The sequence below is a fragment of the Megascapheus bottae genome, chromosome 10 (genome assembly GCF_031878675.1).
Source record: "Megascapheus bottae isolate mThoBot1 chromosome 10, mThoBot2.hap1, whole genome shotgun sequence".
NCBI classification, from domain to species: domain Eukaryota; kingdom Metazoa; phylum Chordata; class Mammalia; order Rodentia; family Geomyidae; genus Megascapheus; species Megascapheus bottae.
In genome coordinates, this window is record NC_143518.1 from 2,645,470 (window position 1) to 2,663,464 (window position 17,995).

Genomic DNA, 17,995 nt, shown 5'->3' on the forward strand with positions numbered 1-17,995 from the left:
AGACTATTAGACCTCAGCAACAATGTTAAAAGACAATGACTAGAGCCAAGAGCAGTGTCTTAATATCCAATGGCCCCTGTTCCACTGACAGGGCATCCAGTGGCAACCCAGCTGGAGTTACTTTAGGAAGTAACTCCACAGACCCCGAATGAGCCCAATAGTGACCCACCTTGGTGACAGAGTCATTGGTCCTCAGTGTGACTGTGGGGCTGACAGAGATGGAGACTCCCAAGCAATCATTTTCAAAATGTATCTCTACTCGGGTTCTTCAGCATACTCTCAGAGCAGATAGTTAGCAGTGGTCTAAAAATAGCAGTTGTTTGGTTAACTTTAGTATTTTCATCTGACAACCAAGATCTTCCCGCATTAAAACAGGAGGATCTTCATTTTTAATGACACAGCTGTCAGAGACCCCTAGATCTTTTGTTCATGATTGCAAAGCTAAGCACTAATAATAATTGGTTATAGAGTTCAAAAGGTTAAGATCAGTTGCTTTTCAAAGATTAAAAAAAAAAAACCAGTGTCATTATTTTGCTTGAAATTCTTGCACTGCTTGGAAATGATCCCGTGCAAGAATCATTGTTTTAAATGAGAATCACGACACATCTCACAAGTAGGGCAATTTCTGAACAGCATGGGGCCAGTGGATCACCAGAAACTATCCACCAGCCAGGCCTGCCATCTGCCTGTGAAGGCTCTCTGGACTCCTAGAACCAGGCCAGAAAGAGCAATAAGTGAACTTAATTAACTTGCTTTCCTTTAGTTTTCCCTATTTCTTAACAACACATCCTGATAGGTATCAAGACAGATGCTTCTTTAAGTGACAACGAGAGGTTCCAGTCATTTTATTCATTTGCACATTTCTTCCAAACTGAAGACACAGAGCCAGTCACGGTAGCCACGCCTGTAACTCTACCACTTCGGAGCATGATGTAGGAAAGTCAAGATTTCAATGCCAGCCTTGGCTACAGAGTGAGACCTTGTCTCAACGAAACAAAACAAAATAAAAACAGTAACTGAAGAGCCTTTGGAGATTTTTTTTAATGAAGAAACTAAATGTTTGGATACTTATCCATCCAAGAATTTGAGGTTTTCTCCTCACAAGTATTTATCTGAACAACCACAAAATAACAACCCAGAGTCCTTGGAAAAGGCCTATGTTTCAGCTTTTCCAGGTTAAACTAAGAAATCAGCTGTCAGGCACAGCTGCCAGAAAGAATCAAGCTGAAAAGAATATTGTTTTATCTCTGGAAGCCTTGCCACAGCAGCTCAGCTCATAATCGAAGACTGCGCTTAACATTCAAAATACTTCTTTAGTTTCGTCTTTGTTAATCATGATGTCAGGTAGTTCATCAGATCACTATGTAAAACAAGAAAAATCCAAACTACTGGGAAACAGGGCAAAGGCATGAAGTAGTTGCACCGGCTTCCCTAAATAGTGAAGATGCTGCTGTTGTGAATTAGACTCAAAAAAAGAATCTGTTGAGTACATTTTGGTGGGAAAATGATACTTAGAGCTCATCCCCTCTGATTCTGAGAAGTTGAATAATGAGTACAGCGTACACTGTGCAGATCCTGTCAAGCGCTGTTCTAAGTGCTTAACATGGAAAAGCCAACTTAATCCTCACTCTCTGACACCAAGCCTCCCCCTAGCCTTACTCATACATACTTACCAATTTTAGCTCTGCCGCCTCCTTTTTTCCCCTTTCCAAACCCTTTTTCAAATGGGAAACTGCCTCCCATGCAGAGGTTCTTCTTGCAAACAAGCAGTTTTTCGAATGAACAAACACAAGTATCATTTATTTATAAAGTGTGTTTATAAGGACAGTGCCTTAAACTATGCACCAAGGTACTTAACTGATTACTTTTGTAATCTTTAGTTCTCTGCAGCTGGCAGCGGAGTTTCAAACATCTCGCTGGCAGGCACCTTCTGCTTTTCTAAACATGCAACTAAAATTCCACATTAAAGGGAAAATAATAACCCTCTCCAATGTGCTCAACACACTGGACAGATGGCACTGAGGAGGAAGTTCAGTGATGTTGGAGATGGGCCAGAAGAGGAGAACTGGGCTGGAATACCACTGACAAGAGAAAACACATCCTAATCTTAGCTATTCAGGAGGCTGAGATCTGAGGATCTCAGTTCAAAACTAGCCTATGGAGGAAAGTCTGTGAGACTCTTCTCTCCAATTGACCACTAGAAGTCCAAAGTGGAACTCCAGTGGGAGAGCCTTGAACCAAAAAAGAAAACACTATCAGGGAACAGTGCCCAGGCCCTGAGTTCAAGCCTCAGAACCAGAACACACACACACACACCCTAAATGGAGTGAGGCAAAAATCTAGGGCTCTTTTTGTTGCTGTTGTTTCCACTGAAGAGTAAGGGAATTTCTTTTCAGGCATCAATGGAGCAATTATGCCATTCTGTCGATTGAGATTATAGGCTTATGTGGTTAGCCTGTTAGTTTAAAGCATCTGGATACATAGACTGAACTCATTCATTATAAATTTGGTTTCACAGACACAAATAATGTAGTTACATGCAAGAGGCACTGCAGGAACCAATTTCGTTTCTGGAGCACAATCCAGATGAATCTGTTTGTGGGGTTTGTTTGGAAAGTACTTTTACAATATTCCTTCACGAGCTGACTTTATTACTAGGCCATTCTTCACTGTGGTACTGAAACCACAGTACATGCTGACTTTCCCAGGTTCTGATTGGAACAGTGATGTTTGTTAACCTTCCGATTTCTGTGTCCGTTGAACATGGCAGGCTCCTACTTGGTATTTCCTGTTTCCTGCCCTGCAAAATATCTCTGCTGTTGTCTTTCTCCCCCAAAGCTTGGCACACCACCCCTGACCACAAACAATCTTGATATAAACTTAACTAGTTGGAGATATATTTCTTCTACACCACAATGCTTGTAAGTGTGTGTGTGTGTGTGTGTGTGTGTATGAAAAAGAAAACCTACCACAACAGGTGACTGCCACATGTTGCAGAGAACAGTTATTCCACACCAAATACCACCAAATCCAAATCACTGCTCATTCACATTTGAGCATTGCTTAATGCTAACAGAAAATGCCCCTTTAAGCACACTTTTTCTGAACCACACAATGCACATTCTCAAACTTCTCAACTCAAAGAGAATGAACTCATTAAAACAGAGGCAAATTCTCTTCAAGTCCTAAGTACTTTATGGAAGACACTTTCCTGGTTCATTTAGAGAGGTCAAATTAGTGACTGCTATGAAAGAAATCATTGGCTCAGATCAGCAAAATTATTTTGGAAATTTAATGTCCAAAAGTCAGTATATTTGGTCACATAAAGAGGAAGGCATTGTGTTTTGCAGTATAAGGGCATTGTGTCAAGTACCTTAATATGCTTATTTGAAATTTCTTGTAAATGTTTAGGATGGACTAGAAATACAGCTTCTCTCTCTCTCTCTCTCTCTCTCTCTCTCTCTCTCTCTCTCTCTCTCTCTCTCTCTCTCTCTCTCTCTCCCTCTCTCCCTCTCTCCCTCTCTCCCTCTTTCTCCCTTCTCCTCCTCCTTGTCCTCCTCCCCCTTCTCCTCCTCCGCTTCCTCTTCCTCCTCCTCCTCTTCTCCCTCCTTCCCCCTCTTTCTGCATAATTCAGCTAGGGTGAGTGCTCAACTTGTGAGGTTTGTGAAGTGCAGACAAGGCAATCAAGAAATGAGGAAAAGCTGGGTGCTGGGTGCTGGTGGCTCACGCCTGTAATCCTAGCTACTCAGGAGGCTGAGATCTGAGGATCAAGGTTTGAAGCCAGCCCATGAGACTCTCCAATTAACTACTCAAAAAACAGAAGTGGCTCTGTGGCTCAAGTGATAGAACACTAGCCTTGAGCACAAAGGGACAGTGCCCAGGGCCTGAGTTCAAGCCCCATGACCAAAAGAAAAAAGAAAAAAAGAAAGAAATGAGGAAAACTTCACGTGGGTGTTGAGTGTGTGACAGCTTGTACAAGGCTGATGGCAAGATAAGAAAGACTGTTCTGTGGTCATAATGGTAAACAAATATCTTAATCTTTTTTTAAACTTTATCAAACTCATTTTATGAAGAAAAGAGAAACTTCAGAAGACCCATGAGATCATGCATGCTGCTGTAGTCTTGTGATAGAATCCACCAGGATTATGCTGTATTTCCAAGAAAAAAAATCAGCTGACCTTTAGAGATCATTGACCAAGGAGTGTAAATATGTTTGACTAATAAAACATTTCTATGATGACTTGATCACCTTGAACTTTTATTTTTCTAGTCCCTTTGTTGGTCATTTAAAAAAAAAATCTGTGTCTTGAGGATTTGAACTTAGGACCTTTCACCCTGGCTAAGGGCTCGATCACTGAGCAACCCTCCAGCCAGCTGTTTGACTCTCACATGCAGCTCAGTTATGAAGTAGTCAACAAACTTTGTGATGCTTTAGAAAATACAAGTCACTAGCAGAAATGTGGTCCCAGTTCAGTCAGGTGCTTTTGATGTTGCTTTTTTTCTTTCTCATGTCTTCCCATGTTAATTAGCTTGACCAAATCAGGTTCTCTCCCAGCTCATTCAAGCACAGAGAGCCAGCCACAGTGTGGCAAAATGGATTTCATATTTTGATCTCTAGCATAGAAACCTCAATGAAGGGCAAAAGCCTGCTCACTCTGAGGGCCACCCTGGGTCAGTGATACTGGGGAATTCACAGCAGCAGGGCTGTCAGTCAGAAAGGCAAGCCATGAGAGTGTCTTTTGTTCCATTCGATAGGGAGAAAAGTACATAAGCTTCAAAGAACTTCAAGGAAGACATGGTGGCTGGAGTAGCTAGAGATGCGGAGGGGAAAGTAAGTGATCCACAGAGCTTGCAGGCCTTTGTGAGAACTTGGTGTTTCCTCCAAGTTAGGTGGAGAAACTAGATTTAAACAGAGGCACTCATATTCTAGTTTGGCTGTGAATAGACTGTAGGGACACAGGCTGGAAATAGAGATTGAGATGGAGAGGCTAGCTCAGCAAGGCAGAGTGAGGGCACTTTCTCCTGGGCTGGCATTGAGAAAGGTGCAGGCAGTGGGTTAGAGACTGAACATTTTTTTCCAATAGGATTTATTGATGTACATTGGATATTTGATTTAAAAGGGAATGAATGATTCCCAGGTTCCTTGGTCCAAACAGCTGGAAAAATGGAGATAGTTGGTTTCTGTCTTGATACTTTGCATTTAGGTTACTTGTCCTTGACCATAGATAACCAGGACACTCCCAGTAGTACAGAAATGTGAGCGTCATCATGTACTTTCTTCCTGCTTTTCCTGTTGTACTGTGAGGCACTGTGTGTACACATTTCTTGAGAAAATGATTATATCAGAAGTAAAGATCTAGAGTGGATAGAGGAGTGAGTTCTCTGCAGACATAAGGCAACTGAGTCTCACTTTGGATATTCTTGAAGGACAAGGATTTTGAAAACAGACATCGCCAAGTGCCAGTGGTTCACATCTCTGATCCTAGCTACTCTGGAGGCTGAGATTGAGAATCTCACAGTTAGAAACCAGTTCCACCAAGCAGGGAAGTCTATGAGACTCTTATCTCTAATTAGCAATAACAAACAAGCCAGCAGTAAAGCTGTAGCTCAAGTGGTTGAGCAAATATTGAGGAAATATTCCTTCAAGGGAGGGGTGCAGGAAGGCCCGTGGAGGTGCATGTGAGATGTGAGCTGAAATAAGTACAGGCACGTATTTGAACTGCCTACTCAACAGCTGCCACTAGGAACAACTCAGGTGGGCTTCCTCGAAAGACCTGAGGCCCACATGGATGGCTAGCAGGCCATCGCTCACCCTTCCCAGCACATTGGTCTTACATTTAATCCCCTATTTCTGTTGTTTAAACTTCTTACCATTTCAATCATAACCTGGATGGATAAACCATTCTGCACATGGAAATTCAATGATTTCCAAAAGTCATCAGCCATTGGCACTAAGATTGGCACTATATACCCAACCTGTGGATGTATAACCATTTTGAGGCAATGAGTATCTCTGGGAATGAGGTGGAAAATGAATATTCCATAGAAAACTTCACAGACACACCAAACTTCACCTTGAAGTTTAGGAAAAGCCACCTGGAGTTCAAATGATGGCCCCTAATGTTTGCACTTGGAATGGAACCATTCAACAATCATGTCACAAAGACATCTCTTCTTTAGTATTAGCTCTCAGTGTTAGCACATGCACAAAAAATCCTTACCTATTTCTCCCGCATATATGAATCACTCATACTCTGCATTTGTACCATATATCCATCAGTAATCTTGTCCAAGTCTAGGATGAAGTATCTGTCATTTATTTATTTCACAAACATCTAGCAAGCACACTATGCCTGGCCCTGTCCTAAGTGCTCTATGGCAATGATAGACCAAATTCTCTGCAATACTCTGGTAGTTACTATTGCTAATTTATTTTACCCATAAGGGAATGGAGGCCCCTTCCCAAGGTCACTTTGCTAGAAAGTGGCTTTCTGGCTCTGGAGTCCTTGTTCTCAATCACTACACTAGGTAGTAATTACTCTTCTGATCATTATGCCATTGTTATTAGGTGACTCTCGCAGTGCCATTTGGAAAGAGAGCATCTCCAATAACTTCTTTCTGCCAAGCAGTCTCCCTAAGTCAACATGCAGCTGGCTTGATAGCCTATTGGCAGTGGTGAGACTGGTTTTGCTGTAGAGAGACACAGTTGAGGGAAATCTTTTTAAGTTTGATTCTAATTCTTTTTGTCACACAATTTGTCAAATTTATTTATTTATTTATTTATTTAGGGTCAGTAGTGGGGCCTGACCTCAGGGCTTGGGTTCTGTCCCTAAGCACTTTTGCTTAAAGCTAACTTTCTCCCACTTGAGCCACAGCTTTGCTTTCAATTATTATTCTTTTTAATGATAATTTGGAGGTAAGAATCTCACAGACTTTTTCCGACCCAGCTGGCTTCAAACCATGATCATCAGATCTCAGCCTCCTGTGTAGCTAGGATTATAGGAATAAACCATGGCACTTGACAATTTGACATTTTTTTTTCAGTTTGGGTTAGCCTTTGGCTTATACTCCAGGCTTGGGCACTGTCTTTGAGCTTCTCTAGCTCAAGACAGTGCTCTACCACTTGAGCTGCAACTTCACTTTTGGCATTTAATTGGAGAAAGAGTCTCACGGACTTTTATGCATAGATTGGCTTTGAACCACAATCCTCAAATCTCAGCCTCCTGAATAGCTGGGATTACAAGTGCAAGCCACTAGTGTCTGGTTAATTTGTCAACTTTTTAATAGAAAATATCATTTTGGGTGCCGAGTGTTTGGCCTAGTGGTAGAGTATTTGCCTCGTGTGCACGAAGACCCGAGTTCCATTCCTCAGTACTACATGCATAGGAAAAAGCTGGAAGTGGTGTTGTGGCTCAAGTGGTAGAGCTCTAGCATTGAGAAAGCCACGGACAGTGCTCAGGCCATGAATACAAGCCCCAGGACTGGGAAAAAAAAAAGTATCATTTTGCATTTGTTCTAGAGAATGGCTCTTGGCTTATCAAGACAGTGATTGTACTATATTTAAAAATAAGGACAAGAGAGCTGGGATGTAGCTCAGTGGCAAAGTGCTTACCTAGCAAGTGCAACGTCCTGGGTTCGATCCCCAGTACCAAAAAAAAGAAAAGAAAAGACAGAAAAATAAGGACAAGATCTGGGCACCAGAGGCTCACACCTATAATCCTAGCTACTCAGGAGGCTGAAATCTGAGCATCACAGTTCAACGCCAACTTAGTCAGAAAAGTCCCCATGAGACTGAAAGTGGGGCTAGGCCTCAAAGTGGAAAAAAAGCTCAAGGGCAGCACCCAGGCTCTAAGTTCAAGCCACCAAAAAAGAAAATAATAATAAATAAGAGCAACATTTGAGGTGTTATGACCATATATAACAAAGTTTCATAAGAGACTATATATTTAGGATAAGAATAATGGAGATACCACCTTTTTTTTATTATTTCCCTTGCTTTATTGTTTTGCTTGAGACTTTCTGTATTACACTGTGTAAGTGGTAGAAGTTCACATGCTTGTCTGTTTTCTGATTAGGAGATACCATCTTAAAAGTTCCAAGATTATTATATTCAGACTCTCTTTTCTCAGCCTATGTTGACACATATTTTACATTTACATTTGAGGGCTAATGGCAACTTCACATTTATGATATTAGACTATTGTGTTTATTTCATTATCTTTTTGTTTGTTTCTTTTCCATTTCAGTGGATCATCTTAGAGTGTATGTGTGTGTGGGGGGGGGAGAGAGAGAAAGAGAGACAGAGACAGAAACAGAGACAGAGCAACAAAGAGAGACACAGAGAGAATTGGGAATTAAATTAGCAAAAAAGAAAGGCACTGGAGGGTCAAGGAAGATGGATACAAAGCAAATTTCCACCATCAAATTTCAGATCCAAAGTTTACAATTTATATGACCATGAGCGAGGTACTTAAATTCTCAATGAGTCCATTTTCTCACCTGGAAAATTGGGTTAACCATAATAAAATGCCTGCCCTTTAGGATCATTGAGAAGACTGAAAATATTCACTTGAAACAGTATCTGGTACATCATAAATGCTTTCTCACCCAATAAGTGACAATAGATGTATAATAAAGGTTAAAAATGTAAATTGAACTACTGTAAATAACGATGTAGCTATTTATTGAGAAACTATCCTGTTGACTTTTGAAGGCATGATGACAAATGTCCCCTTGGAGCTGAATGGTGCACATGTGACTTCACAGGACATAATAGTTACTCAGAAAAGAATGAGATTTTTCTAAAAACTGTAATTAACCTTGCCTTGCACATTTGCAACACATACACAAACAAAATTGCCTCCCGACCTTTTCCCTCTAAAACCACAAACTACCAGCACACCACAAGCATATTAGTAGTGATACATAAACAATCACCCCCAAACATGGTAGCTTCAAGCAACCTTACTGTTTTGCTCAAACTTTTTTTTTTCCAGTCCTGGGCTTGAGCTCAGGGCCTGAGCATTGTCTTTGGGCTTTGTCAAGCTAGAGCTCTACCACTCGAGCCTCAGCACCACTCCCAGCTTTTTTTCTATGTATGTAGTACCGAGGAATCGAACCTGGGTCTTCGTGCATGCTAGGCAAGCACTCTACCTCTAGGTCAAACTCTCGGTCCCTGCTCAAACTTTTGAGGAGAAGAAGTTGGAGAAGAGCTCAGCTGAGAAGTTCTTGTTTGGAATCTTTCAAGCTAAAGTACAGGCAAAGGAGACCTGAGACTCTGGGTACCTTCAGCAGAGCCCCTTGCTACAGAAGAAAGCATGGAACACAGAGTCAAGACAGAATGCATGCCAGCAAATTTCAACTCCAACTTACAGTTTATACAATCAGGAGCTAGGTAGTTATGTTCGCAAAGACTTAGGCAGTCTGGCTAAAGACTCAGTAATTGGTAGAAAGAGTAACTGGAAGTTAGTATCAAAACTTCACTGTATATTCTTTTTTTTTTGGCCAGTACTAAAGCTTGAACTCAGGGCCTCAGCACTATCCTTAGATGTTCTCAAGGCTAGATAGAGCTCTACCACTTGAGCCACAGTACTACTTCTGGCTTTTTCTGTGTCAGTATTACGGAGGGTCTGAGCACTGTCTCTGATTTTTTTTTTTTTGCTTACAGCTAGCATGCTCCCACTTGAGCCACAGCTTTTCTGCTCAGGTTTTCCTCACAGGCTTTCCTGCTCAGGCTAGCTTTGAACTGCGATACTCAGATGTCAGCCTCCTGAGCAGCCAGGATTATAGGTGTGAGCCACCAGGGTTCAGCCAGACCCCGCTTATGGATGGAAGGAATGTCAAAGTATTTGAGGGCTATATTTCTAAATTATAAGCATTCTAGGTACTGTCAGAGATCTACAGAAATAGTTCTCTGTGTTTTGTTTGTTTATTTGTTTGTTTTGCCAGTCATGGGGCTTAAACTCAGGACCTGGGCACTGTCCTTGGACACTTTCTGCTCAAGTTTAGCACTCTGCCAGTTGAGCCACCCCTTCTGGCTTTTTCTGTCTAGGTGGTACTGAGGAATCAAACCCAGGGCTTCATGCATCCTAGGCAAGCCCTCTACCACTAGGCTACACTCCTGGTCCTCTGTGGTGTTTATATTTGGATTATTCAATCCTACTTTCTTTAGCTTTTTCTTGGAGATCTAATACATTAACTGTTGGGCTATTCACAGAGATTTATTTTTAGCCTTTTGGAATATTCCACAATTCCTAGATCAGCTAAAAGAGCAACAGAATCCAGAGACGTGCCATCCATCCATGCTCTGAGACATTTCCAGTCCTGCAACACGAAACATTTAGGTAGCTCCATTGCTGCATGGCTTCTAGTCCAACTCTGTCTTTCCTTAGGTTTGGGAAATGAATCATGGTTTCTCTGAGGCTTTTCCAAGTAAATTTTGTATGGAACTCTAAAAAAGTACCATGCTCTGCCCAACCCTCAGTGGGCACCACTTATGTGAACAGCTTCCCTGGCCAGTCTTAAAATGCCTCCTGACTGAGCTTTCCTTTGTTATCAGCAAAGAGGGCCCTGACCCACAGAGTCTCATTTGCCAGAGTGCCACCCACATAAAACAGGACAAAAAGCAACTATCTAAGGGAAATCATTTTTAAATGAATCCACATGAGAACAGGACAAAGCCGACAACTGGAGAGGATTTGCTTTCAGGTTTGGAAGCAGTTTGCTTTCCACACATTGACCCTGTCCTGGGGAGGCGGGGAGGGAGGGTCAAGTGCATTGGTATCCACTCCCCGACCCACTACTGACGAGGGCACCTTCATGCCTGCGCTTTGGGGAAATAGACTGCTGGCCCACAAGTGAGGCCAAAAAACAAGGGCTGGTGGAAAGTTCATTGAGTATCACCATATAAGGCTAGAAGACCCAAGAAGAAATCTGGTGTGTGTGTGTGTGTGTGTGTGTGTGTGTGTGTGTGTGTGTGTGTGTGTCTGCTGGTACTTGGAGCTCAGTGTTTTCACTTAAGGCTGGTGGTCTACCATTAACTCACAGCTTCATTTCTGGCTTTTGGTGGCTCATTAGAGAAAAGAGTCTCCCAGAACTTCCTGCCCAGGCTGGCTTCAGATCATGATCCTCAGATCTCAGCCTCCTGCGTAGCTAGGATTTACTTTGGGGAGCCACCAGCGCCTGGTTTCAACTTCTTTTAAAATACCGTCTCCTTCAGCATCCTGCTCCCCCTCCACCTGGTAGCTGCTTCCCCAGGTAAGGTGGCTTTCCTGGAATGCATTGTTTTCCTGCACCCTTTGCCGATAAACCCTGAGAACAAGAGCCAGACAAGTACCAGGCCACACTGGGATTCAGCCAGCTTGCCCTCCTGCTTTCTAGGAAGTTAGAATTCATCCCAGCTCAGATTTTATATGCCTAGAATTCTACCCCTTTCTTCTGATGCATTTCCTTAGGGCCCTTTCCCTCTGGGCCAGTTTGGTTTTTTTTAAGTGCTCTAACCTCATAGTCATGAGTTTCAAGCCAGAATTTGTGTTTTCCTGGCTCTCAGGTCTTCTAGTCAGTCAAAAAAATCTCTGTCTGATTAAAAACAAAGGAATGCAGAAGATAAAGTTTTCTTGCACATCCACAAGCTCTTAATGACTCTGAGCAGATGGAGTCCATTTCCCCAAGGACATGGGTGACACTGCTCAGCATGAAGGCCGAGCGAGCAGTGTCTGGGCTTTGCCAAGGGCAGCTCAGTTTCCAACGCCAACTTGCATCCCACCTTCTTTTCCTCGTTTCCCTCTGCTGGAGCAGCCACAGCCCTGAAGGCTTTCAAAGAAACCAACTTAACCAAGATGGAAAACAGCCACAGATTTCAAACCTGAGATCTGAAACCTGATGTTCCTTCCATGACCCCAAATGCTCTATAATCAGTGATTCTTTTTTACTTTATCTTATTTTCCAATTGGGAAAAAAATAGGTCGAATAAAATTTACTGTTGTTACCATTGTACAGCTACAGGTCAGTGGCATTAGAAACATTCACACTATCATGTATATCATCTACCTCCAGAACGTTCTCTTCTTCCTCAGTTCACAAGCTACCTATTAAATAAGGACTCCACTTCCCCATCACGCGTCTGTCCCTGGTAACTGCCATTCTGCTATTTTCTCTGCTTTTAATTACTCCACGAACCACAGACCATATCAACTAGAATTCTGTGATCATTTTCCTTTTGTCACTGCCTCAGGCCACTTAGCATACTGGCTCTAAGTTTCGATCTAAGTTGTAATATAACATTTGTGTATCTCTTCAAGATGGTTTTTTGGGGGGGGGTACACAATCATGAATAGAACCGGATCGTGTGATAATTTTAGTTATAGTTAATACTGTTTTCCATACTATCCACACCATTTCCCATTCCTACCAGAGGTGTACAAGAATTCCAGTGTGTGAGTCACCAGGCATTAGTGGCACACACCTGTAATTTGAGGTACTAAAGAGGCCGAGATGTGAGGTCACAGTTCAAAGCCAGCTCAGGCAGAAAACCCGTACAATTCTTATTTCCAATAAACCAGCACAAATCCATAAATGGCGATGTGATTCAAGGATAGAGCACCAGACTAAAGCAAAACAAGGAGTACACAAGTCCCGCCGTTCAAGCCCCAGTATTGGCACAATAACAGCGACAATGAAAGAATTCCAGTTTCCCCACATCTTTGGCATCCTATTACTCTTAACAGTGTGAGGTGATCCTGTGTTATGGTTTGGATTTTTGTTTGTTTGTTTTCACGGAAGTGGAATGGCAATCCACTGATGGGTGTTAGTAGAGACTCTGACAACTCCGTCCCTTTGCTTCCCTACAAGTCACACAACTTCCCTAAGGTTTCCACTGGAGAGCTCAGCATTTACTACTAGATTCCCTTCCTTACTGATCATTTCATGGATCAGCCTTGCAAGATGAGTGCTAGCACACTGCCCCTTGGACCTCTGCGACTTGAAGCCTCATCTACAAGTTCTGATTTGCTTCTCAGGCTGCAGAAGAGTCCCAGCTCCAGACCCGGGCTTCCTGCCAACTGCATGCCTATGCCCAGTCCAGCACAACTTTCTTCTTCTCGCATTCACAGTGGTCTAAAAATTATGGCTGTGATTTTTCACTTAGTTCCTTCATCTTCTCAAATACTTTTGGTCTTTTGTTATGTCTGCTGTGAGAAATGTCTATCCTTTGCCTACTTTTTTAAAAATCACTTTCCATTGTTATTAGTGAATATCATTCTTTATCTTTTCTTTGATATTAAGCTCATATCAGATTGACAATTCATTAATATGTTGCCTTTTTACCATAGTCATAGTGCTCTTTGGTACATAAAAGTGGTGTGTGTGTGTGTGTGTGTGTGTGTGTGTGTGTGTGTGTGTGTACACTGCTCCTGGGGTTTGAACTTGGGACTTAGATGCTGTCCCCTAGCTTTATTTCCTTTTAAAATAAAGGATAGCACTCTAGTATTGAGCCACAGCTCCACTTCTAGATGTTTTTGGTAGTTATTGAAAGTAGGCATCTCACAGGCTTTCCTGCCTGGACCAGCTTTGAACCACAATCCTTGTGCCTCAACTTCCTGAGTAGCTAGGACTTTAGGCTTGAGTCTGGACTGTCTGATACCTGGCTACAAAACTGCTTGTTTGTTTTTAATTTTGATATCATTTGATTTATCTGGTTTTATGTTGTTGACTTTGCTTTTGATAAAAGAAGTCATTGCAAATCTAGACAGGTGATGGTAGCTCATACCTATAATTCTAGTTACTCAGGAGGTTTGAAGCCAGCCAGGCCAGACAAATCTGAAAGAATCTTATATTCAATTATGGAGAAAAAAAAGCTGCATGTGAAGGTGTGGCCCAAAGGGTTGAGCACCAATTATGAACAAAAAGCTCAGAGATATCACCCTGGCTCTGAGTTTAGTCACTAGTATACACACACACACACACACACACACACACACACACACACATCAACTCATTATCCAAACCAATGTCATAAAGGTTTATGTGTAAGAGTTGGCTTGGATCTGCTTCAGGCAACTTTTGTATATGACGTGTTAGTGAGGATCCACAATTACTCTTTTGTATGTGGAAGTCTAGCTTCCCAACACCACTGGCTTCAGTGACTGTTCTCCTTTGAATGGTCTTGAGATACATGTTGAAAATCATTGGAGTATATATGGGTGGGTTTACTTCTGGACAAGTTTGCAAGGGGCTGGATATTGAACCAGGGCTTTTTACATGCTAAGCATGTGCTCTATTTCCAGATTACATGCAAGCCTTATTTGTGGACTTTTAAAAAGCATCCTCCACCCTGGCAATTCTGGGGTTCAAATTTTGAGCCTCATGAAAACTTTAATGTAATTATTTTCTTTCTTTCATTTTTCTCTTTCTTTCTTCATTTTTGTCCTTTTCTCTATCTTCCTTCCTATTTCTTTCTCTTCTCTTATTGTTCCTCTCCTCTCTTTTCTTCCATTCTTTTTTCCTTCCTTTTGTTCTTTTCCTTCATTCCTTCCCTCTTTCATTGCTTCCCTCCTTCCTTCCTCCTTTCCTCCCTTTCTCCTTTCTTTCCTTCCCTCTGTCATTCCTCTTTCCTTCCTTCTTTCCCTTCTTCCTTCCTTCTTTCCTCCTTCCTTCTCTTTCTTCTTCTCCCCCCTCCCTCCTCCCTTCTCTTCCTTCTCCCTCCTTCCCTCCCTCCCGCCCTTCCTTCCTTCTGTCCTTCCTTCCTTCCTTCTTTGGCAGTATTGGGGTTTGAATTCAGTCTTTGTGCTTTTCAGGAAGATGCTCTAACCTCTGAGATATACTTTCTCTTTTCTACTGGTAATTTTTGTGATGTCTTGCTTCCTGCCTGGGAATGTGTCAAGGTGCCATTCCTCTATATAAGTCTTTCTGGTAGTGAGGGCATTAGGAACACATGACCACATACAACTCTTCATTGAGAAGATAGCCTTCTTCCTATGGTGGTCTTAAACCACAATGCCAAGAACCTCAGCCTTACAAGGAACTGGAATCGCAGGCATGAGACACTGGAACCAGCCTTCTTAACACATCACATTGTGTTGATGATCATGGAACTGCCTTCAACAACTTTACAGCAGAGGCTAGCCGCTGAGAGCCTGAGATTCCCTTGTGGAGCCAGTATGATCCTCTATGAGCAGCTTGAGAACATGGCAATTCTTCCACTATAAAAATTCAAGTGAAAGCCAGGGACCAGAGGCTCACCCCTGTGATCCTAGCTACTCTGGAGGCTGAGTTCTGAGCCTCGTTTTGGCAAACAAATCTAAGGCACTGTTATCTCTAATGAACCAGCAAAAAGCCAGAAGTGGAGGTATGGCTCAAAAGGTAGAGTACCAGCCTTGAGCAAAATAGTTAAGGGAGATTGCAAGGCCCTGTGTTCAATTCCCCAGGATCAGCAGAAAAAAATTTACAACCATACAGACTGAATGTGACATGATTGCTGTTTCTCCCTCTCTAGACTTGAATGCTGGAGGACAAGACTGTATAATATTCACCTTTGTATATTCAGAACCCTGCACTAAAGTACATGTTCATAGTAGAGATCATCAAATGCTTATTTTATTAAACCAATTTTTGTGAATCAGGCATCCTTGGTTTCTGAAAGCTTATGACCCAATCATCACGATCAAATGAGATGCTTTCTTATGTGGAGTCCCTGATTTTGTCCTCATAGTTTACCTTGTGGCATAGGCCTTATTAGAGATAAGAAGATCCAAGCCTATAGTGAGTTATTCATCTGAATGGGGAAGCCAGTATCTGACCCAGGGCCAGTGCATTAGTGTTTTTCTTGAAGGTGTTTCCTGCTGCTTCACTTTACATGAACTATGATAATCAGGGTTGTGAACAGAGAATCTAGCTTTCTGAAGAACCTAGATAATGCAAGCATTTGACATGTGCAGAGAGGTTGTCAACCATGTAAGCTCATGCTGTCTCCTTGCCCCCTCAGGGACAAAGGAAGTAGCTCTTTCTACCTCAAGGAGGAGGGAACTGGGTCAGATGAGGGAATCATCATTGACTTTGATCTTGGTCTTTCATCCTTTCTTTATATTACTTGGAATGATTCTCCCATCTACTGTCAGTCTGTCATCTGCCTCCGACTTTTCAGAAAAGTCACTCACAATGAAGAGAATCTCTAAGAAATTCCTTTTCTCTCAGAGGTTTTATTGTTTGGTTATTTTTCTGCCTTTAGAAGAGCTGATAAAGAGCCCTGCTCAGAGAGAGAGAGAGGAGAGAGTGGGGTGGGGGCTTACCAGATCCTAAGCTCTGAAGCATTTCTCGACCTCCAGGCAAAGGTCACACCATGATCTATAGATCAATGGACAGAGCCTATCTAGATGATGTGTTCCCTCTTTGAAGGGAGAAGGAATACATTTTCTGAATGCAGCATTACTTTTCATAATGTAATTTGTTATTGAGAAAAGCCTACTGAAGGTGAGAGGGAGAGCCAAGCCTGATCTGTAGAAAGTAGCCAGTGGAGAGACTTCAACCACCATCCTCAAAGGCACCAATGCACACTAGGAGTTCCAACTTGGAGCTCACCAGTAACTAGTCCAGTGCTTTCGGGTCATGTTTTGCTCCACTACAAACCACGATGGCAGATGGTGACTTGCCTTATGAATTCCCTAAGCAGAAAAATGACACATGTGGGAAATGAGATTTCCCTTTGTTCTGATCCCCTTAAATCTCCCCCCTCCTTCCCTCAAACATCCCAATTTTTTGGAGCCACATGATGCAATATTGTTAGTTGCTGGGTTTTTTTTTTCTTTTCTGGACAGAGTAGCAGTTGTTTCTTTCTCAACTAAATTTTGTTCCAAGACCTCACAGGGTGTAAGGAGAATAACTTCCTGAGTAAAGAAAGCATTTGAGTGTCTGCACCGAAAGATACACAAATCCCAGAACTTAATGGGAGAGGGTGGAGCCTAAAGGGACTGAAAACAAGACAACCATTCCTTCCTATTACAGGAAAATCAGCAACCAGGGATAATTCTCTCTCCCCCTCCCTCTCCTTTCTCTCCTTCTCTCTCTCTCCTTCCTCCCTCTTTCACTCTTCTCTCTTCTTCTACTTTTCCTTCCTTCCTTCTCACTCTCACCTTTTTTTTCTTTTTTTGTTTTCTCTCTCTCTCTCTCTCTCTTCCTTTCTTTTTCCCTTCATCACTTTTGTTCATCATTCTCCCCATTTATAAAGAACCTCATAGACTTTAAATAAGTTCAAATTCCCACCTTCTTGGGGAATAAAACCCAAGGCATGCTTTCCTTTAGCTTTTAGAAACTTAGGTCCTGATTCTGAAAGTTGGAATATGAAAAGTTCTTAGGAGATGTTAGTGCAATAAATTCTAGTCTAACTTATTGGGTTCCTAAATTATGAATTCTACGAAGGCATGTTTTCCTCCAGTTTCAACTTCAACAAGTTGTGCCTATATAAAATTCTCCGATTACCCACAAGTGAGCATTAAAGTGGAGACAGGGAGGAGGGTAGATAAGGGTTAGGCGTCACCTCCAGAAAATTTCTATAGCCAGAACCAGAGGGGCAGACTATTAGCAGACTTCCTGGGAAGGTTATACATCATGTCCAGAGCTTCACATTAAAATGACTTTTTACTTGAGTCATTTGTTAGTCTACATATCCACTAGTTCACATATCAGATTGCATTTCATCTTGTATTAAATCAAGGTAATCTGGCAAGTGAAAAGAGGCTCCTTATTTTACTTCTAGCTCTCCACAAGCCTGGAGATTCAGGCTTGTACTTTTCTATAATCTCCAAACAACTCATAACCTTTTGATGAATGTTCAAATTGATTGAATCCTAACTCCTTTCCTCCCCCCCCCCACCCCCAAAGACACATGACCACAAATCCTGTACTAAATTCTGGTTTTTCTCTTTAGGGTTCAACTCATTCTCCTCCAACTACAGTCCTAAAAGGAACTGAGGTTGTGTGCCTCCTATTGCGAATCCTGCAGTTC